Source organism: Blennius ocellaris (assembly GCF_963422515.1).
Source record: "Blennius ocellaris genome assembly, chromosome: 3".
NCBI classification, from domain to species: Eukaryota; Metazoa; Chordata; class Actinopteri; order Blenniiformes; family Blenniidae; genus Blennius; species Blennius ocellaris.
Window position 1 is genome coordinate 15424676 of NC_137652.1, and position 23648 is coordinate 15448323.

Genomic DNA, 23648 nt, shown 5'->3' on the forward strand with positions numbered 1-23648 from the left:
CTGTGCAATGGTATCTTTTTATCATGGCAGTGATGGCCTGAAAATTAGTATGTGATCACAGGAGAGAGGTTGACAATGTGAAGCATTCCTCTCCCCATGTGTGCGCCTGTGTGTGTGTGTGTGTGTGTGTGTGTGTGTGTGTGTGTGTGTGTGTGTGTGTGTGTGTGTGTGTGTGTGTGTGTGTGTGTGTGTGTGTGTGTGTGTGTGTGTGTGTGTGCGTGTGTCACTGTACACATGTATTATTTGCATGTGCGTGATTGTTTCCCCAGCTGAGGTGGTGTGATCATGAGGTCCGTATTATATATGGAGCAGCCCAATTTCATACACCATAGACCTAAGAGGGCTTTAGGCACCCGTAAGCCCACACTCCCTCTATAAACACACATACTTTGTTTTTGCTTTTTTTGTAACGCTCACCCACACAGGTCTGGCAGGATCTGGATATAAAGAATCACTTCTAATGTGTGATGAGCTACACCAGAATAGACGAGCATCCACTTGTTATTATTGTGGCTTTCACATCCATATAATATAATATGCAAACCCCCCCCGACACACACGCGCGCGTGCACAGGCAGTGAGATAGTGTAGCTGTGTCTATATGTGTGCGTTGGAGTTCATTGCGAATAATAGGAAATCAATAATTATTAAACAATTTTGCATCAAATAACCTGATTTCCATAACTGACTCATAAGAAAAATCCAAATGTGACATGTCGGTTTTTTTCAAATGATTATTGTTTTAAAAAGGTTATGATCTTCCAAAGTGGAAAGAAAAAAAAATCATAAGAAAAATCACTCCCCTATGTAAAACTATTCACTGATCGCTACAGTGATTGTGTTAAACTCCTTTCTGATCTCTCATATAAGCGCAGTGTTTGTTGAACTTGTGACACCAATTAGAAGTGAGTCTTCAATTAAAGAAGGCAGGAATCATCCACCAGGGACAAAAACAAAAGCCTATCTGACACTGAATACAAACACATACGCTTCAAATCTCAGTAATTAAGAGGTGACAGCACACTGACAAAACAGCACAATATGCTGTGTATTGCTTTAGAAAATAAATGTATTTTATGTCTATGTTGTGTCGTGTTTCCTTCTGTTGTCTCACAGTGAGAAAACCTCTGGACAGATGGATGAATGGATGGATATGCAATTTAATTCCAAAAAAAAGATAAAGGTGATTGCAGTTTGTTTTTTTAATTCATCATTAAAAAAAAACCCAACCTTTGCCATTTTATCTGGTTACATTTTAAAACTTGACTTTAGTTTTGAATCACCCTGAAGTTTTTTCTCGGCTCAGAGTGGACTGACGAGTTCATACGCACACACACACACACACACACACACACACACACACACACACACACACACACACACACACACACACACACACACACACACACACACACACACACACACACACACACACACACACACACACACACACACACACACACACACACACACACACACACACACACACGCGCGCGCTCCCACTTACTTATCAACTACCCATTTGCCCTCACTCGTCCTCTTGTCTCCCATCCTGCATGCAAAAGAAATGGATAAACACAGCTCTTGAGACAGTGATGAGGCAGACAGGGTGATAAGTGAGAGAAGAAGAGAAAGCAATTCGTTGAAAAATGGAGATTCTTGTGAGGTCTCCGCTGTCCACATCCAATTTTAATAATCAGTACTGTTGTCCTGATCCTGTTGTAAACATCAGAACAAGACTCGAGTGAATCAGTGAATGTAAAAGCACTGGGATTTTTCTTTTTGCTCCAACTTGCATCTCTCAAAGTGCACTTATATGTTGGTTGTTTTCTTCTTCTTTTTTCCCCCCCAAATTAGGATTTCCCAACAACAGCGTCCCTGGAAGATAATCGAACAAGCATTTTCAGAAATAAATGCAATTTTGTTTTCACACTTCAAACCAGGAATCAAAAGTTGGCAGCACTAAATGCATTCAAAGCAAACCCAACAGTAAATATAATATCTTACTGTATCTTTCACTTGAAGACATCTACTCAAAAAGAAACAGAACATGAACTTTGATGGTAAAAAGGAAAACAAATGGGGCAAATAGAAAGAAAGTAAAACAGATATGTTGGGACATTCAGCCGAATTAGAAGTGGTTTCTAATGATTCACTGGTTGGTTGTATAACTGTCAAGGTAACATCTTGTGACAAAAGTAAGGTAAAACAGCAACATACTGCATTGTGATGTTGAAAACTTTCACAGTATATGAACACAAAGAATTCCAATTATTGACACAGGAGAGTGGAACAAAGGTTTCTGGCATACCTTGGGCTGTGTTTTTTTATGTTTACGTGGAGTTGAATGTTTTCCCTGTGTCTGTGTGGATTTTTCAGGGTATTTCAACTATCTCCCACAGTCCAAACACATGTTAGTCAGACTAGGTTAACTAGTGACTCACATGATCATTTGTCGTTCTTGGTGTTTGTTGGAATAAGCTCCAGTTCCTCATGACTCTCTAGTGTGGGGACCACACTTTTTTTAATAATAAAAAAAAAAAAAAGTGTACATAAGATATTGAACAACTGCTTAACTTTTATTGTGCAATAGTCGCCTCATTTTCTTCAGTGTACATCTACCGGTTTCATTTTGTTGACAAGTCGAGCTGATGTGTTTCCTCTTAAAAGACAGAACTCACAGCAGAAAAAAACCACACTGACCAATTTACCCGGGAGTAATAACATAATTGTAATATATGGATCTGGCACATTCCAATGAACTTCAGAAATACCATAATTAAGAAAACACATTGCATTGTTTCAGTTCATTATGTCCACACATCCACTAAAATGTCGCATGTTACAATCAAGCATTTTTTTTTTTACATGGAAAATGGTTTGACTATGGAAATGCTTTTTATGTTTGCAGAGCTGAAGGCTTTCATTGCATTTAACATGGAAAATGTTCTCCTCTTCTCTCCAGAAGTGATTATTGAATTTTCCACTGTATTCCCCCATTCATGTTGTGACTTTGTGGTGAAATGCATTCATTTGATTTCGCATAATCAGATAACTGCGGCTGTATGATAAAACACACCACATTGTGCTGTTTACATTTTTTGTGTGCGCATGTAGATGGGCTACAGAATGTTGTTGTTTTAATGTACATCTCGGCACATAGTGATGACATGAAAGGGAAAAAACAAATCACGTGGTTAGTCTGAGGAGAACAAATTGCAGCGTTTAAGTATCACAGCGTGAGACCTCATTACCAGACAAAACATACGCAAAATCTTAACTAATGCAGGACGAAGAGGAACAGGTTTTCAAAACCATAGAACTTTCCACCTTTTATTTGGGGAAATGCATTTTTATTTTTATTTTTTTTAGATAATTGACTTCAAATTATGGCTCAACTCACCCACCCCTTATCGTATTCTAAAGGTCAAATGTGAAGAAGATTCTTTCAAAAGGAAAATCATGAGAGGAATGGTATGGTACGTCTTTAGTTTCATAAGTATACTAAAGTTTAGTATCAGTTAGTTCCTTTTCCACGTACACCTAAATTGCAACTGAAAATTATGAATAAATACAAATATTGAGAGGTAATTCCTAATTCCATATATCTGAAATGTACATGCTCATTCTGTAAACATAGAAAATACTGTATTTCTATATTAGCTAAATTACTTTCTAAATCATGTTTGTAATATCATCGGATAGAATTTTAATAGAATAATATATGTAATATTTCTCTGAATTCTTGGTGAAATCACCCAAATGACAGAGCCTGTGTCGTCCGACTGAGGAACAGTGAAAGAATGCGCTGCACACTCAGGCTGATAAAAGCCACCGCAAAAGAGGGGTCAAGCTGTTTCTTGGCAGACAAAAGCTATTTCGAAAATCCATTAGTGACTCAATGTACCATCATTATCACCAGCTGCTTAAGCACACAATATCCTGGCTTTGACTTTTTTTGTCTTCTTGGCATTTTCCTCTGATGTGTTTCAAAATACCACATGAATCAGGAAAAGTGGGGAAGGAGAGAGAGAGAGAGAGAGAGAGTTCTCTAATGGAAAAAGCAGAGGCGTATTAAAAGCCATTTTTATGCCTGTGCTGAAATGACATGAAGTCCTTCCATTAGCTATCATGTTGGCTTTGTGGCAGGACATATTTTGGAGCTTGCGGGAGTATTATGGAGCTCGAATACGTCTGTTTCTAGTGTGCTGTAATCAGTGCTCCACAAAAGAAAATCAGATTTCAGAAGTCTGAAATGAAGGGCTACAGGGAGCTTGAACATGAGGTTTCTCTAGATCAGATATTTAGTGAGAAACAAAAGAAGGCAAATCTGTGCAGATACACAATAGGGGTGCAGGCACAGACACACAACAGACAACTACCATCCTTATCAAGTTTCACAACAGCTTCTTCTGTCTGCGGCACACCTCCTCTTTTCCATCTTACTGACATTGTTAGACTTGTTAACTGAATGTGAAAAAATACAACTATTTAATAGAAAACAAGCATGGTCCTTTATGGAAAAAAAAAAAAAAAAAAAAAAAAAACATTAAGGAATCAATGTCTTCAATTTGCAGTCGGTGGGTGCAACAAGTTGGATGAACGGTTGAAACCAACTCTTCTAAATGTTATCGAGGACAAAATCAATGCTTTTTTTAAAAGCTACTTTCTTGGCTGCCTGAACACCATATGTTAAAGAAAGCAAGTCTGATGCATTGTAATCGAGTAATTGTGTTTTGAAAGTCACAGAACTCTATTACGCCAAACTTGTGTGACGACTCCAGGGCCTCGCGCAGGGGGCTTGGGGCTGCATGATGAAGGTTCCTGGGTGGAGAGAGAATTGTGAGGGAACTGTCGACGGCTGGCCACTGCCTGTAAGGATGCTTTCATCAGGATAGTCTGGGGACTTGGTTCGATTGGTTGGTTTTGCTTTCACCCTGCACATTCCAGAGCGGGCAAATTTCCTGGACAACATCGTGCCATTACAACAGATTCTGGTATGGGGGCGCTATCGTCCGAAACGAACACTGACCAGAGAGTAAGAACAGCCTGACAAAGTAGAAACACGGCTCACTGATTGGTCCACGCCGCAAGCCTAAATCCAGCTCCTTTCGCCGGTGCTGGGTTTTCGGACCAGATATAAATGAGAACCTTCCTCACTACTCCATGTCTGCCCACGAGATATTTTCCAACTTTTTGTTTCTGCGTCTGCTTCTTTAGATTTGTGCTGTTAGCTTTATTTGTTTGACTTTTGATCTTGAGCTTGATTTTCCTGCTTATTTCTACTTTGCTGGCTTATTTAGTTGACCCATATATCTATGATTAATAATATATTTTTATTCCAGAGAATCAGTGGCCTGTTTTGCCTTTTTTATGTTCACAACCAAATGGGATGTCATTTGAGACGTGAACCAAAGAGATCTCAACAGCCCTGCTAACTAATTCCACCTTCACAGACATAATATTCTTGGTTTTCACTTGGAGTTGAGCTGTACTGCAATGTATTGAGAGGTATTTCTCAAACTCTTTCCTTCTCATGTCTGTTGACTGGGAGGCCAAAATATAAGCTCCAACTAAATGTAATGCAGTGCAAATGCAAAGGAAAAACTTGACATTATCACTTTCATAAATTCGATATTTTAACTTAGCTCTTGTAATGACTCGCACCAGCGTATACAAGTGTATCTAATAAAATGGTAGGTGGGTTCACCTTGATATTCTAGTTGACCAGTTTCCCTGTTCATGCCCTCTAATTTCTTTTTCTTTTGTTGTTTAATTCAGCCTTGGAACATAATAAGTAAAGAGCGAAACCTATTTTACTACAGTCACTAGGTACACATTTGAGATCAAATTGACTTCATTAATTCTAAATCAATACTGATTCAAGCATCAGCGCAATAAAGTTTCAAGGGTTTTTTGTGGGGCACCAGTCAAGTCCCAGTAAATTTTAGCCTATAAAAAAAAACAAAAAACTATTATCACGATTCTCTTTGATTATGGCAATTAAAGGATTGCAAGGCGTCATCTGGAACGAACCTCTCGAAAAATAACTGCGTGCAATAATTAAACTTTGGTTTTTCAAGGCAGAGCCCAGTGGAGTTGATAGCATTCTTGCCTCACAGTGATTAAAACAAGCTTGGATTTTTGTGTGGACTTTATTGTTCTCCCTGTGCCATAGTGGGTTTGTTCAAGTATTGCTGTTTCCTCCCAAAATCCCAAAACATGACTGTTTTGTTTTGTTTTGTTTTTTTAAACAGAGTTTGATTGGTTTTTTGGATTTCAATCCAAAACATGACTGTTATGTTAATTGGTGCCAAATTAGCCATGGGTGTGAATCTGCGTATAATTGATTGTATCTTTGCCAGGTATAAATCAATCTGATAAATCCACTGCATTTTATTCTAGTTTATTTTTGCTTTGTTTCCACAGTCAACCAACACAGTTTAGTTTCTAATTTTATCTAAAACTTAGTAAGTCAGGCAAATACTGTTTTTTTGTGATCTTTTTCATTAAAAAGAGCCACTTATTATTGCTAGAAATGAAGCTGATGAGCGCTGCATTGTTGGTCTGAAAAACCCAAACAAGAACATTAGCAGGACTGCTGACTTGAGTAGTCATTTTATGTTAATTTATCAAATCAAAAACTAATTTGAGCTTTTGTTAACGGAATGAAACCATTGCTCTGTGCAGCTTTAAAGTTCAGGTTTCTAATTATATTTTTATTTTTTTGTATGAATACAGATTAGTGGAAGTGTTCTTGTGTAATGGGTCACACTGGAGCGGTTTGTTCTGTGTGAGCAGAAGCTTATTAAAGGTGTGCCAGGCTCCCGCAGGATCAAGTGAGACTGGAGTTGCAAAGGACCACCACAAAACACAGAGGATACAAGCTTCTGATTCTCACATATAAAGCCTCCATATCAGACACACACACACATAGACACACTCATACAGGCTGACACACAAGACCCTGTGGCACCATCTAATCACACAGCCAGTATGTATCTCTGTGTAGCTGTCTCAAAGGAGTTTTCACGCTGGGCGTACAGTTCCCTGGTGAATGCCAGCCCAATGTGTGCCTGTGTCTTGATCATGTCTTGATCACAGCAGCAGGTGCTGTCAGGAAGCTCGATCAAACGGTGCCAAGTATCAAGAAGGTACAGGACAGGACAAGATAGGTTGGAAGAGAAATAACTGTCGGGAGAGTAAAAATAGAGATCAGCGAAAAATGAACAGCAGATACAGTGTGTGTGTAAAAAGAAGAATTGAAATCAAAGGATTTTGTTCAGAAATGGAGAGAAACTACCTGTTAAAGCAAAAGATATGTTTCTGTGAAAAGCGGAGGTCGTCTGGTGTGATGACTTACATTCCTCAGAATTGTGATTTTTGGCTCAGTAAAATACACAACCTCAGAGAACATACTGTGACAGAATAAACAATGGCACAAATGTATTCATCCTGTGAACAAGGACACACACTCCGATCAGAGGCACACCATAAACACACACAAACCGGCATAACCAGACACAACCTCATTTTACTGCCCTGTGACACAAAATGGGATTTCTGTGTTTGAGCAGAGGGGGTCCGATGGCTACAGAGGGGCACATCAAGAAGTGAGAGCTTTATAATCGCTGATGCCAGATTGGATGTCAGCTGCGGCATAAGTGACAATCTATCACCAGCATGCCGCACATGAAGAGGCCTCTTTATAGACGGCCAGACTTCAGACTGCACAGAAAAGCCTCCTCCTTCCAGCCCACTCTACTGCCCTGCAGGTGGGATTGCTCACAGAAGACTGCATTCATGCATACATGTACGAGGCGGATCCGCACAACACTCGCCCATACGGTTGTAAACATTTGAGCCCATGCGGTGGCAGAGAGGCGTTTAGAGGCACACACATACGCTCATTTGCACTGCAACCCTCACACGCCTCCTTCTTCAAACACATCACAGGCGAAGCCTTGAGCTTCCTCTAAGCACAAACGCACACATACATGCACAAACACACTTCTTTTTTTTTTTTTTTGCTTTCTGCTGCTGCATATCAACTCAGTGCATCGGTGGCATTCAAAGCAGCAGCATTAGTGCCACTGGAAGTCAGTTTAAATGAAACTCTGGATTCGTAATAACATTTTAAGTGATAAAATGAATGAGTTAAAGTTCTAATACAAATGATTATAGTATTTATTGTTGTTTATCTTTTTGTATCTAGCGCCCTGGGTACAGTTGACATCTTTGGAAAATTTAATTTGTTGAGAGATGAAGGGCGGTTTTAGCGTTGATTGATGTGCGTATGTTTAGGAAGGCAAAAGAGTGATTGCAGTTCAGCATAAAGGGAAACGGATACGGTGTTTGTTTTCATCTCTGGGATCTTTTCGCTAAACCATGCATGTAATTTGCTGTATAGCTTCAATTTGAACATTTGTGTCCCTTTGTGTATAAGTGTGATTATGTGCTAATGCATATTCTCGATCTGCAAGTGTCCACGTGTATAGTGTGTGTGTGTGTGTGTGTGTGTGTGTGTGTGTGTGTGTGTGTGTGTGTGTGTGTGTGTGTGTGTGTGTGTGTGTGTGTGTGTGTGTGTGTGTGTGTGTGTGTGTGTGTGTGTGTGTGTGTGTGTGTGTGTGTGTGTGTGTGTGTGTGCGTGCGTGCACTGTCTGGTGGCTGCAGCAGCAGCAGCAGTGTGAGATGCTAATCTGTGCTGAGAGTCATTATCTGTGTTTCCTGGGCCATTAGACTAATGCTAAGGGATAACACGGAGAAGTGGATGAGACCTGAATCTAACAGGAGCTAATCATCGGGACCACCTCTCACTGCGAGTTCAGCTATGACACTAAATATCCCTCAGAGGCAGGAACCTCAGGCACCGGCAATCAGATAATTACAGGAGCCTTGAGCATTTTATTAATGAAATTTCAATAAATTGTCTCAAATATTTGAACTAGCCGAGGTGTGTGTGATTTGATTTGCCACTTGAATGGCCTCAGAAGTGCTAACAGCCCTTTTGTCACCAATATCAATCCCTATTTTGTCTCAAATACCAATAGTTTTCTGCTTTGATATGCAAAGCCTGTTGAAGCATGCGGTTTTAGGAAATAAACGCAATAAACAAGGTTTTGAGCACCGGCTAATACAAAGACATGCGTAAATACACCTGTATTCACTTGAACAATCGTAGCCCCCTAAAATTCCCCTAGCAACAGCTTTCTCAGAGTATTCCCAGCATGTGGTATTTCTCTTTGCAAAGGCATTGGCACAGCACAGCAGTTCTAATCTGCATATCACCTGATTTGACCAATGAATCGCTTCCTGTTTAATCATTCCATTTGACCTAGCAACCGAATGCACCCGGTGAGCTTTTGACTGGCAAACAGTAAAATAGAATACATCCCCAGGACCTCAGAAGATCAAATGTTGAAGAAAGTGCTAACGAGGCAGGTTTCTGAACCTTTTCTTTTTTTTTTTAATGAGCCAGTACCCAATGAGGGTGACCCTGCTGTTTCACACTGCACCGCGACTATTGAATACACCTTCACAGATTCATCAAAGCGAATTCAATATTAAACAGTCGTGGGTACGTATTTACCAGGGGTTAATTCACTGTCTTGCCCCCATGAGAAATAAACTAGATTGCATAGTGAAATAAAAAATAAATAAATAAAGAGGACGAGAAGTAAGGAGGGCTGAGTGTGTATCAGGTCATTTACAAGTGATAGTAAGAGAGTGTTCATCGCTGCATATGCAGTGTGTATGTTTTATCTATATATGTGTGTGTGTGTGTGTGTGTGTGTGTGTGTGTGTGTGTGTGTGTGTGTGTGTGTGTGTGTGTGTGTGTGTGTGTGTGTGTGTGTGTGTGTGTGTGTGTGTGTGTGTGTGTGTGTGTGTGTGTGTGTGTTTGCCACCTCCCTCCTCAAGCTAAATTTAAAAAGCTGAGAAAACAGCATCCTGGTCTTTTGTCACCCCTGTGTAGCTCAGCTCTGGCTGCATTTCAAAGCCAACCTGGCTTACTGAGGCCTGGCCACAGAGGTGTGGGGCTGCGTGTGATTGAAGGGAATGCTCAAGAAATGAAAAACACGCACACGCACACACACACACACACACACACACACACACACACACACACACACACACACACACACACACACACACACACACACACACACACACACACACACAGGCACAGGCACGTTCTTCTCGACTGGAGGAAGCCGTCGCGGGCTCCTGCGCCGGGCCCGGCTACAAAGAGACCCCACTGAGGCCGAGCAGACAAACAGAGGTGGCCCTGGGCCAAGAAAGATGATTGAACTGAGCAACTGGCATGGGAGAGAAACTTCAAACAACCTCCAGGATGAGAAGATAAAGGAAAAGGGAAAGGAGGATGAGGAGAAAGAGAAACACAAGCAGGAAGCCACAGTGCCTGCTTAGCATAGAAGTCTCTTCATTAGACCTTGCAGAACAGACGGGAATACAAAGACATGGACAGGGGGAAGGAGGAATTACAGGAGGACGGGAAATAGGAAGGAAGAGGAAAGGTGGAATGGGGTGGAGGGTCGGAGAAGGCCCCTATTAGTAAGGTTCGTCACCTTTTGGCCTGCCTGGATCTCCTCATCTCCATAATAGGCTGACCCCCCATGTTTCTGGCTCATTAGAAAGGCAGACAGCAGGGCCAGGCAGACACACGCCTGTCACCTCTCGGCTCCCACCGGAGACCTTGATGAGACACAGATAAAAGAAAGATGAATGGAGAGACAGTTTGGGAGAAAGCGAAGGATGAGATGGACGGTTGGACCCCCGGTTTGATTGGGTGAAGACAAGGAAAGATAAAGAGTCACATCCATTTTTTTCTGCTCATTTTTTTTTTTTATTCTGAGAGGGAACCTGAACGAGAGGCTGTGTGGAAATAAACCTGCCTAGAAACAGCTATTTGATAGGAGTAGGGCGCACAGGGGGGAAAAAGTCTTCTGTGATTTGTCACTGCAAGCCAAGCACATAAAATTGGTCTGTGAATCAGACACAATGCCTCAAAAGAATCCTACATGCATCTGTCAACGGTCCTCAAGGGCATAGACTCCACTTGATTATCATGATGTTTTGTCCACTACTCACCACTTAGAGTGTGGATTGCACAGCTGAATCTCCCCGAGTCGGATCATCTTATTGTCTAGCTGTCAAATTTCATAAGCGCAAAGATTTTTATTTTTTTATTTTTTTACTTTTACAATCCAAATGTGGACAGTGTTAGCTTTGAGTGTCACTATGTGTTCACAGCAATGACTTGAACCAATAAGATTCACGGTTTGCAGAGAATATTCTGCCCTTGGTTTGTATTTGAGACAACATACAAGACCAATAGCATCCGATGTATCATCAGTCTATACGGATGTCGGGTGCTCTCCATTTTCTTCATGTTTATAGCATATTGTCCACTGCACACATGTCTGTGTGGTTTCATTACAAAACCAAGCAACAGCACCCTCCCGTGGCCCGGCATACCAACTACATTGCTGTCTGTGTGTCCGATGCTACAGTGTAAACACACTCCTTTTATTAACGGATGATGTGTTGTCATGTGAAACGTCACGTTAACGTGGCCTCAATTTGCTGTATTCAGGCAATCTGAAAGCTTTGCATTGTTTTTCAAGAACAATTCATGTTTGGACAAAAGTTTGGATTTCAACATAGATGCATATATATTGAACAAATGAAAGCAATGATTTTTAGACATGACAAAATTAGAAACTTCCACTGATACCACAACACCCAATACCACTTTACCACTGCGCGCAGTTTATGGCACTTAACTGCAAACCGCGAGTAAAGAGCACACAGCTGCCCAAAGCTCTGTTCCGCCGAGCGCACACCCACCCCTAAATGAATGTAGAGGAAACCCTACGGTTTCTGATTAAGGGGCCATCCACACCATGAAAATGGTTAACCTAAACGTGCTGTTTTTGGCCTATCTTCCACATGAGGCGGTGTTTTAAGAAGTGTGAAAACAGGTTTTTTTGAACATGGGTCTCAGAGTGGGGACATTTTAAAATGCCAGCTCGTGCTGTCCAACTACCCGGGGTATGGACATCAAAGTCGATCAAAAATGATCGGCTGTGGAAAAAAGATGACGTAATCGCCCCCTCTTCCTCCCGCCGCGGTCCGCAGTGTCATCAAATAACCACAACAATCACGGACTACAAGCTCCAGCAGAGCTGCATAAAGTTACATGATGCTAACAGCAGGAAGAGCACAGCCATAGACCTATAGAACTAGAATTATATAGAGGCTTATGAGCACGAATCGACTCCTAAATTTCTATGTGCTTTGCCTTCTTCTGTGTTTTTGGTGTGTTCGGTAAATCACAGTGCCCCCAAAGGCCTGGCATGTGTACTACATGCCCTGAAGCCCCGTGTTGAGCCGTGTTCAAAGTGAGGTGTGGACGCAGGTTTTATGGAGAAAAAAAGATTGTTTTTCTTGTTGCGTGGCTGTGGCCTAAGTTTTATTGAAAGCACTTTTGTTAAATGTTAGTTCTCAGTTTATGACAAACTGTTAACCCTCTCTGCTCCGGTCTCCAGACCGTGGTCAGAAGATGCAGGGGAGACCAACTTCTACTGCAGGGCCAAAGCAGTCCTCAGCTTCGGGGTTAACTCCCTCGCCTCACAGCCGGTGGAAAGCAGGACATGGGACTCAACGTCTGAGATGAACACTTGTTGCATTTATTGGCCACTTACTTTTATGATAAGCTTCTTGCTAGATCTACTCTCTCACACACAGGGAGTACTGGTGAGCACTCAAATGCAAGTACTCATAAATTACTCGTTTTGGAAAAAAGTGGTATCGGTGGATCTCTATTCAAAATGCTGTGCAATGTCAGTAAGGAGGTATGAAGTTAATTCTGAATAAAGGCAAAGTGTTTGGTGCAAACAGCAAAAAAAGGTCTTTGATAATATCAAAGCTGATCCAAATGTTATTCACACAGACTTGTGTTATTTGGCATCTATAGAAACTAACTTGTTGATGCCAAATTAACATAAAAGAACTATACAATTCTATGTGACAGTCTTCAAGTTCATTTTTAACACAATTTTCCTTGTATTTCTCCTATGATCATAAATAGGCCAAAAAACAAAATCAAAGAATGAGCCGTATATTACCATTTGACTGACAGGCAGTCTGGCCATTCGGGACACTGATGGTTTTTTTGGTACTCCCTCAGGGGAGTCCTTGTTTTATTACAAGCGGCCTCTGCTATTGATTAACCAGGCGTCCCGATGCCAGACTCCCGCCAGACCAGACCCAGAGAGCACCGGGGCAAGGTGAAGGGTGACATGGTTGGTGACCTCATCTAAACCTTTCACTGTTGGATGGTGATCCGTTACCTTACAGCTGATTGACCGGCGGGTTAAGTCGATGCTGCGTCTCGTCCGCAGGGAAATCATGGCTGATAAAATCACAACTGTCCCAAGCACATGGAAATTAGAAATGATTGATCCTACAAGATCACTATTAGTAACATGATAAAGTACTTTCCAAATACTTTAAAATGAAAACCCGGAGCAGGGATTTTCTCCACCTCACTCACCACGGACGAAAAGTCTTCTGATGAAGCATGATTTCACAGTAGATCTTTTTACTCCCATCATGCCTCCATCTATTTCTAAGTTACCTGCTTCCATGCCTCACCTGTCTCACTGATATCAGGTTTTTCTTCTCATTTTAATCTTTTGCCCTCCTCTCATGCAATACTCATCCTGTTTGTTCTTTTGCTCTTTAATATTAATGCTCATATCACAACTGCTTCTCTGTGGGGTTTTTTATGTGCATATACACACACGCAGGTTGTACAGTGTGTTGACCGATGTGTTTTCATTGACAATGGATAATTCAATATTCTTAAAGAACATCCCACCAGAGGCATCACAACGGGGTAGGCAACACCGGCAATTGCCTAAGGCCCCGAACTAAAGGGGGCCCCGAGGAACGTCTAACATTAGTCAATTTCAATGACAAAATAATGTAACTACTTTAGATGCTGCAACGACAGCGCATCGGAAATCCCCTGCACGGGACAGTTTCCAAGTAGTCACTGGCTAGTTTCCAGTAGGGGGCCCTGACAGATGGCAGATATCAGCGACACAACTTGAAACCCCTGGACATGTCGATGACACGTCGGGAACCTCTCTAATGGTGTCCCACTCGTACCCTGCATCAACAATTAAGTGGACACATTTCTCAGGGCACATGAAACGAAAAGAAGGAAGGAAAACACGATAGTGGTAAGTGAGTGTGTGTAAGCTATGTGTGTTACATTATAAAAACGTTAGTCCCAGACACTTTGTCCCAAACTCCCACCAAAATCCACCAAACACCAGAAAAGTTAACTGCACATTTAAGTCCGTGTAAAGTGAATTCAGCCATTTTCTTCTAAACACATTCAGAAAATGTGTATATATGTATATATCAATCATTCAAATTTGACAGTAACAACACACGTCTGTGGTATGACAAACTTAGAGCACATATTTATTCTTATTTCACACCAATTTTAACAACTTTATTTTAAGAAGTAGTTCAGTCCAAGTCTTGTTGTTGTGCCAAGAGAGGCTCACAGGACCAGCACAGATTTCCATAGAGAGAGATGTTTGGAGGTCCTTCGATATGGAAGATATATTTATCTTATATGTTAATTATTTGATAAAGTATTTCTCTACTGATCTGTCATCCTGGACTTCGTTCATCCTTATTCTTCAGTCGGAGAACCCATAGTCCTTCTTGCCAAGGGCCCCCAGGGGGCCGAGAAACGTCTCTGTATCCCACCTCTCTCAAAGTGGTTTTCAAACATTTTACAGTATTAAAAAAAAGCAACATAAACAAATAATTAAATCAAAGACAAATTAAGGCATTACTTGGCCACTATGAGGCAATAATGCTTTACAAGATATACCCACCAAATGCGGATGGCAAATGATACTGGTGTACCTGAGTAAGCCAATCGTACTAGCCACAGAAGTAGGTGGGGACCACAGGTTTACTACAGATTTTATTTCCTATCTGATAGCAGGTAAAAACAAGGCTTTAATCACCAAAACTTTGTATGAAAGCCTATAGGTGTTAAAATTCCAAGGAGGCACTTGCATGTTGAAATCCGGTGACTGTTTTCCTATTAATGAAAAAAGAAAAACCACAATATATTCCTATGCAAATACCGTATGGCAATCCAATGCTTTATGTTGCTAGGAAGAAGAGAAAACATCAGTCTTGTTATTGAACCTCTGTTTGTTGGGCAGGAACTCTTACTTGCAGTGGTAGAAATAACTTGTAACATCTCCGTGTGAAACCTGAATGCTTGGCCTGCATTTTAATGTGAATATACATATCACCATGTTTGTCATTCAGTGCATACCACAATTAAAAAAAATTTTTTTTTTAAAACAACACACTTTAAGCCCAGGAATGCTACTGGGGTCAACAGAGACAGTAATTAACAACATTGGAAGTTTCACAACAATCACCAATAACATCTCCCTACGTATTCTCTATTCCAGTATTTTCAGGGGTGTGTGATTGTTTTAGCACATCTTCTCTATCTGTGTTATTGTTACTATTAAACTTCAGCTTATTCCATGTAACACTTTTTAAAAAGCAGATACATGTTGAACTGATGCCAGTCCATGATAGTGCACAACTGTGGGCCATTGGGAATACTTCAAGACAACCAGTCCATGGACAGAGAAAACATGAAAATCCATCCATAAGAGCCACCTGGTACTGAACAGACTGTAGGTATTTTGGCAGCAAGACAACAATTCTAACCACTACAGCCCAATACCACCCTGCTTTTTAACATAAACTTGTTTATTCTTTATCTCCTGCGACGGAAATCCCAATACAGCTGCCATTGTTAATCACCTCTCGTAAAATTACCTCACATTGTTTAATGACATGTTAAAAAAACAAGTAGAGCGTGTGTGTGTGTGTGTGTGTGTGTGTGAAAATATAGTATGTTGTTTCTAGATTGAGTTGACAGTGAACTCTTTTGCTGTCACAGCAGACGGATATGTTGATCTTTTACTGCCTTCATTGGCAGACTCAAATTTTCGAATTTTCTTTTTTCATTTTTAATTATTGTGTATTCCATATTTAGACTAACCCACAGGGCTGGAGTTATCAAACATGGAGTTAAAATTGAATTGGGCTGAGAAGTTCCAAAATAAAATACGAACCAAAGCAGAGGCACATACACAAAGGTGAGATGATTTGATAAGCTTCATTAGATTCCAATTTTGTTAGAAGAATAATTAGATAATGACACATCTATGCTGTCTCCAGCAGTTCATCTCCTTATATACAGCTAATCTGCAATAGAACATTAATTGCATATTAAAGAAAAACGTAACTCCCCCAGTTGATGTTCTCTATTTACATAATGAGGAAATATTTTTAATTAACATATCTAACAGAGGCCAATGTGCTCAATCTCACGATACAATATCTGTTCACAGTGACAACAGCATTATTGAATGTACTCCGAGTGTGTTTAGAGACAGAAAGCACTCAGTTAAGGTCAAATTGAGGGCTCATTATAATACAGGAAATAACTGTTGACACCTCAGTTGTTATAAATGAATATTTAAATGACTCCAAAATGACTTCATGATTTCAAACAAATTGTTTTAATAGATATATCTACAGATAAAGTACAAAGTGCTCCATAAACTGAGCTTCATTCTCTATTTAAGGAATATTATCTACCCAGAAGATACATTTGTCAATCCAACAGAAAAATGTGACCAATATAGATTTGCTTTCCATGAAGTAATCTCAGATATATCCACCATTTATTTATTTTTTTGCCAGTTTGTTGAAATATTTGTGTCCATTTCTCATTTTAGAGGGAAGCAGTGACAACATGTAATGTCTAATTAGTGGTCGTTATGTTTTGATCTGCCACACTCACTTAAAGAAGCTCAATCTTTACGGTGCCTTCTGCACTTGATTGGAGATGTTTTGCAGTTGAGGTCAGATGAGATTTAGACAACGTTTTTTTTAAATTTATGCAGTGTTCCGTATGTTTTGAGTTGCTGAAGTCCAGTGATTCCCAAGTTACTGTCAGAACATCTTTCCTAATGCTGAATTTCTATTCCTGGAGGCTGATAAACTCCCATTCAAAATCAGTCCTACAATGGTGGATGCAAGTATGAATAAGAAGCAAATACTATACTTCACAACATGCCTTGAATCGTTCAAGTTTACAAATCAAACAAAAGCAATGATCACTTCAAACTATATGACATTTTATTACACATCAAATCAGTAAAATGAAAATAAAAATGAAAACTACCAGACTTAATGATATAGCTATCTTCTTTTACAGTACTATTTAGATAATAATGCATCAAAGCGTGGAAGGCTTTATTTCAGCAATGATTCATTATGATTTTGTATGACAGAGCCAATTTCTGCATATTAACTACCACTTTACTCTTTTCCCCTGCTACATAATTATATTATAACTACTGCACTTTCATTTGAACTCTAGAATGTTTAAGTAAAATCTAATTGCAGAATTTTACCCGCAGCCAGGGGTTTTAATAGTGTGTTTTCACTCCCTTTATTCTACAAAATGATATGAATATTTCCTTTGCCACTGGTGACACCGCAGTGATAGATGTTAAATATGAGCCTTGTGCGGAAACACCAACTTCATTGATGTGGATAGTGCCACTGGCCTCGATAGATTAGTGATGTCTGCAGTAATGTGTACTACAGCAGTGTGTGTTTACTACCTTACTACAATAAAACATACACAAAAGTGTATTCAGAAAAAATACAAAGCTTTCATGAAATCATTCGCGCGCACACACACACGCACACGCACACGCACACACACACACACACACACACACACACACACACACACACACACACACACACACACACACACACACACACACACGCACGCACACACGCACACACACACGCACACACGCACACACACCTAATTGAGTGGATTTCAGATTTTACTTCCTCAGGACTGATACACTAGAGATCCCTAAACAAATTTATCCAGCTTTTGCACAAAGCTCTCCCTGATGTCTCAGATCTACGGCCCCTCCCATCCCCACTCCGCTCTCTCCCTCCCCTCTGTCTACCTCTCTGAACTCAGCCACTTGCACTGGCTGCCCTCACTGAGCGACTGAGCAAGATGGAAAGAAAAGAGAGATAACAAAAAGAAGAAAATAGAACATATCTTTATATGTGCCTGTACGTTTCCCCTCATAGCAGTTTCACGTCTCTCCCTCTCAGGCTGCTGTTTGCTTTAATTTGCCCTTCTGGCCGTGACCGTGCACTCATGGTTTATTTTGATAAATTGAAGGGGAAGCCCTGTTAATAAATCATTCGTCGTGATGAAGAAACCCCTTTAAGTAGGATATTAAGATTTATATCAGAGGCTCCAGTCATACACTGGCAACTACACAATTGGTCCCTCTTCTCACTGTTTTTCCTTTTCTCTGACACACTGTTTCTCTTCTGCTCGAGTCAAATTGTCCTCACGCTTCCTATTGCAAAGGCAGGACGAGTTCTTATCAGGGCTCTGGAAAGTGGGACTGAAAAAAAAAAGACAAATAATATATGAAAGATGAGAGGAAAGAAAAAAAAGGTAGTTGGGGAAATAGAGAGAGTGTGTGGAGGTCTCTTTCCCACCCCCCTCTTTCTCTTTCTCTCTCTCTCTCTGCTGCAGTCTTTGTGTTATTGGCTGAGTGGCCAAGTATGAATGCAACATGCAGAGCTTCATTACTGGAGAGCAAGGGCTATCGGTGTGACAGCAAGAAGGATGGGGAGTGTGTGTGACTGTGAGAGAGCGTACGTGTGTGTGATCTACATTTGTACCCGAGATGCAAGATTGAATTTGTGTGCCTGTGGTTGCTCCTGGGAGTAGGGTGCGTGTGTGTGTGTCTGTGTGTTACTTCTTTAGATCTGCGACGTGAGCACACACGCTCACAGTGACTTATTTACTCCAGAGGCGAGGCTCTAACCCCAGGTACAGAGCCCCGCACAGAATAATTGCTTTTTTTCATCCCTCCGCATCGCATTGCCTCTTTGTTCCTAATCGCTCACACGCATGAAGTGAAATCTATTTGTGAGTGAGAATGTGTCCGCATGCATATGAATAAATAAGAGTGTGTGCATGTGTCTGTCACTGAGTATGTGCTGAATGGATATGAGTCCCAAGATGTGCATGTGTTTCAAGGAATATTCCAACACTTTTGTTTATATTTACTGTCAAGAATTAGATTTGGAGATTAATTTTGATCTTATAATTTGTATACACACTTAGCCTTCCTCTACTGGAAGCAATAGTCAAACAGCTGACCTCCCTCTCAGAATCACCTTTGTACTTAGCGCACACAGCAATCAGACCAATATTAATCTCATCTCTCAATGAGGCATAATAAGATACGTTGCCAAATTCGGAGAGTACTCCTTTAAACTGCATCAGCGGTATCTGTGTTTTCAAATATGCTCACGTCCTCTTTGAAACGGTGCAGTTATGCAAATCTGTAACAACAACTGTGAGTAATTACTAGTTCAGCATTCGACCATCATTTCATTCAGTTTCAGAGAAAACAGCTCCAATATCTGGTCTATTAGACTGTTGAGTAATGCTTTTAACTCCGTTCCCATAATTAAACCCAGTGTACAATTGAACACTCAAAGGCGGGTAACTTGCATTGCGTAATGATTGCAATTAAGGGTCACACACAAAGCTGCGGCTGCTTTCGGAGGCGCCACGCGTGACGCTGGCAATTAATTGAAAATGCAAATACAAGAACTGATGAATGAGAAGAGTGCCGGGTTTACACTGCATGAAAAGACTATCCGCCACACTTCAAAAGGCTACAAGGAGGGGGGGGGGGGGGGGGGGGATGCGCCTTCTATTCCTTCAGAGAGAAAATCAAACCAATTGGATATGAAGCATAGCTGCACCGCTGGGGAAAGCACACTGTTTGTTGAGACAGTTTGATGCTGCAGACTCCGGGCAGAGACACAATAAGACGCTGATTACACAACAACGGGGTCATGGAAAAAATGCTCTTTGAGTTCACATTTGCCACGCGCAAAAAAAAAGGAGGCTCATATTTTCTATTTATACCAACATCAGCATAAGCCTCTAAGTTTACTAGTTTATCAGTCAGACACAGTCTCTCCGCGATCAGTCACACTGATGCTGCCGCCAAAAAACTGCTTCCAAACACGCTCTCAGCCGGAAAGTAGTTGTATGTCTGAAAAGTACCACACAAATAAATATAGACAGGCGGGCGCAGGCAGACAGACAAATGGACATACAGGCAGCTCCACAGTGTGCTGTTGTCTTGACAACAGAGGAAGAAGAGCAGCACGCTGCACTCCAGACGTAGATGGAGTATGAGCCATAGGAATGGGTGGACAGAAAAATACTCCTAAATCATATTAAGCTCTTAAAGTGTTGGAAAAAACTGCACCAACCTCAACCTTTGTGAAAGATTCACCTCTAATTTACTTTGCTGGAGGCGAGAACCCACGAGCAGCACGAAGCTATGGAGCCCAGCTATTTTAATCAAAACTGTTCATACAGCCCATTCTGTTTTCGACACTGATTTCACCTGAACCGCCATTGCAAAGATGCTAAATGAGCTATCAGCCATGCACTCAAATGTTGCCCATTATCCTTGATTACTGTAATAACCCGACACGACCAACTGCCAACATGCACCCTGACAGGAATCTGAGCTGCACAGCGAAAAGAAAAAAAAAGAACCCACATTTTAGTTTCTCCATGAGTAAAGGTCTAAATTCAGCATGGGTGCAACACAAAAGTAACACAGAAATGCTCTATGTTCAATAAATATTTTGCATCATGGCCACTGGATGCTGGATGTGTATTGAGAAACAAAATGTTGAAAATGTCAGATGACAAACCATATTGAAAAATCTAAATGCACGAGAGGGCCGCCAGCAACAGTTGTATTTGTTCAGCATGAATAGCTCATGCATGTGGAGGGATTACCATTACTAATATTTACTAATATTTGCTGAATTGATAATTGAAAAACTATGACTTGACTTGCCATCATCAGGTAAAACATGCCGACAAAAAACTCGACTGATCCTGACATGATTCTGCAGAGTCTGTGGCTTATCATGTAAAATACTGTTTTTAATAATAGAAATGAAAAACTTAGTGGAGTATACAGCTTGACAATCCATAGTAGTCCATATTTTATGTGGCCCCTTCAGGTAAATTAATTCCCCATCGTTGAAAACTCATCGATTGTGTGAATACACTGCGTGTCCTAGCTGCATTGACGTCATGTGTAATAGATGCAGCACGAAGGCTTTATGGTGAGCTTCTCACATCTGCTGCCAACTGAATTATTTGATGCTCTTTAACCCTCGTAGGCTGTGGCATGACACAGCTTTCACAGCCTGGCAGGCAGAGCTCCATTTATGGAAGCAAAGTGGGGAGAATATACATCTCTTGGCATATGACTGTATATATTACATGCATACCACGTCAGAGACGCTGCCACTGGTTTCTGGCTTTGACTGAGAGCAATTATTCCAGTTGTCAAAGGCTTTGATCTCTCACTTATGTCTGACATCTTGAATTTCTGGATCATAACATTTGTTCTGCTTCAACAACATGTTTACCAGCCAAATGACTGGTACTTTAATTAAATCACTTTTTCTTTTTTTTTTTTGCAGTGGTGACTGGCAGCATCCAGCTGGCCAAACCTGGAGGAGAGACAGGGATGAACACCTGGCTACCAGACTACTGTTCCAGTCTTATTCTGCACCGAGCATCTGTTGACGCAGTCAGGCATCAACAGTCAAGAGAGCACAGCCGATTTTGCTTGCCATAAGATCTGGATGTGTAACTCCCAATGACATACCTCGAGGTATGATCTGTCTCCTTTATTACCACGTCTTCTCATAAATAAGCGTAATCACTAATCGACTCTGATCAGTGAGGAAGTTTTAGCATAAGAAGAAAACATTATTATGCAGTTTGTGTTTGAATCAGTTTGTGCTCTCATTGTTATCAAAAAGCTTAATTTAGGGATGAATTCTCTAAGAAACTGTGACAAAATGTTCTGTTTTATTGATAGCATAACATTGTTGCAAATGTTTTACAACTTTATAAGGCTTATTTAGTTAGCTTTAGAACATGGAAAACATAGAAAATATGCTGAATCAATTCCTGAGTGGTTGTTGCTACCCCCCCCCCCCCTCAAAAAAAAGATAAAAAAGATAATAAGACTGCAAAAGAACATGTTAGCTATATTTTCTATAAACATAACACAGCATAGGAGACCAATGACATGCATTTTGTGTTGCAGCTCTCTGTAGAGGACCGAGAGATGTGTTGCAGTGAGTTCAAATAGTTCCACGCAATACATTACAGATGTGTTATTTGGTCATTTACATGTATTTTTATGAGCAGATGAGAACCGTAAGTCTGTCTTAGGAAATGTGAAGGCCTTGAAATGACACTGCCTGAGTTACGACTCTCTCGGAATCACGTCTTCATTTAAATATCACAACCACAAATGTTGATGTTGTTTTCATCTCTTGACTTCCGTGGATGTAACGATGCATTCATTTTCACTGTGTGCTGAAATTAAATATAGTTGCGACACCATGTAATAATAAAATTCTACACAAACAATTATAAAACTAACAAAGGTTTCAAACTCAATTCTAAACCCCTCCAAGACAAGTCTGTCTTTAAAAAAAAGTTTTAGCCACTGCATGTAAGTAGTGGGCCTCTGCTCAGTGTGGCATCGCACGGCATGACCGGGTTTGACACGAGAAGACAGACCACCTGGCCGATGCCAGCGGTGATGGATTGTGCAGCCTTGGCAGGCACCCACAGCTCAGTGGCACAGAAGCGTCAGAAAGGTACCAGCAGCAGTCATGATGAAAAAGCTGAATTTCACTGCTCTCCATCAACATCTCTGCTTACGACCGTCTCATATGCCATGAAGCGCTTACACAAAGACGCGCACGCGGTGCATGGTTGTGTGTGTGTGCCCGGTGACAGATGGGTGATGAAGTTGTCAGACCCTTGCTCAGTGGCGCTGTAGGCTCTTGTCGGCTGGCTGCTGCTTGTTACCGCGTTAATTAGACGACTTGCTCCTCCTGTTCGGTAATTACAGTCAGCCCGAGCCAGGCCACTCATCAGGGGCCACTGAATGCAAGACAGCAGGGCAGACGGGGTGAGTGTGCAGACATATGGTCGGAGTGGTACGAGGCACACGGACATACAAAAAGGTGCCATGTCACAAGGCATAATGACCAAAACACCGAGCTGATGCTGAAGTTGATTTAACTTCAAATGACAGTATTGCATGTTTGTAAGTGTCTGCTTACAAATTCAGTTTAATGTGTTTCTACTAACAAAAACATATTAACAGGAGAACGCTTGACAAAGAGGGGTGCTTTCTGTTCCACAATACCTTGGTCCTTACAACAAAGCAACACAACAACATCTGCCTCCCATGGAGTAAACATTGTAAAGTGTCTTTACAAGGACAAAGTCCAAAGAATGGAATCCCCAAAGCAAGGGTTGAGTCTCTAACCTTCCTTGTCCACTTGACCACCAAACCCAC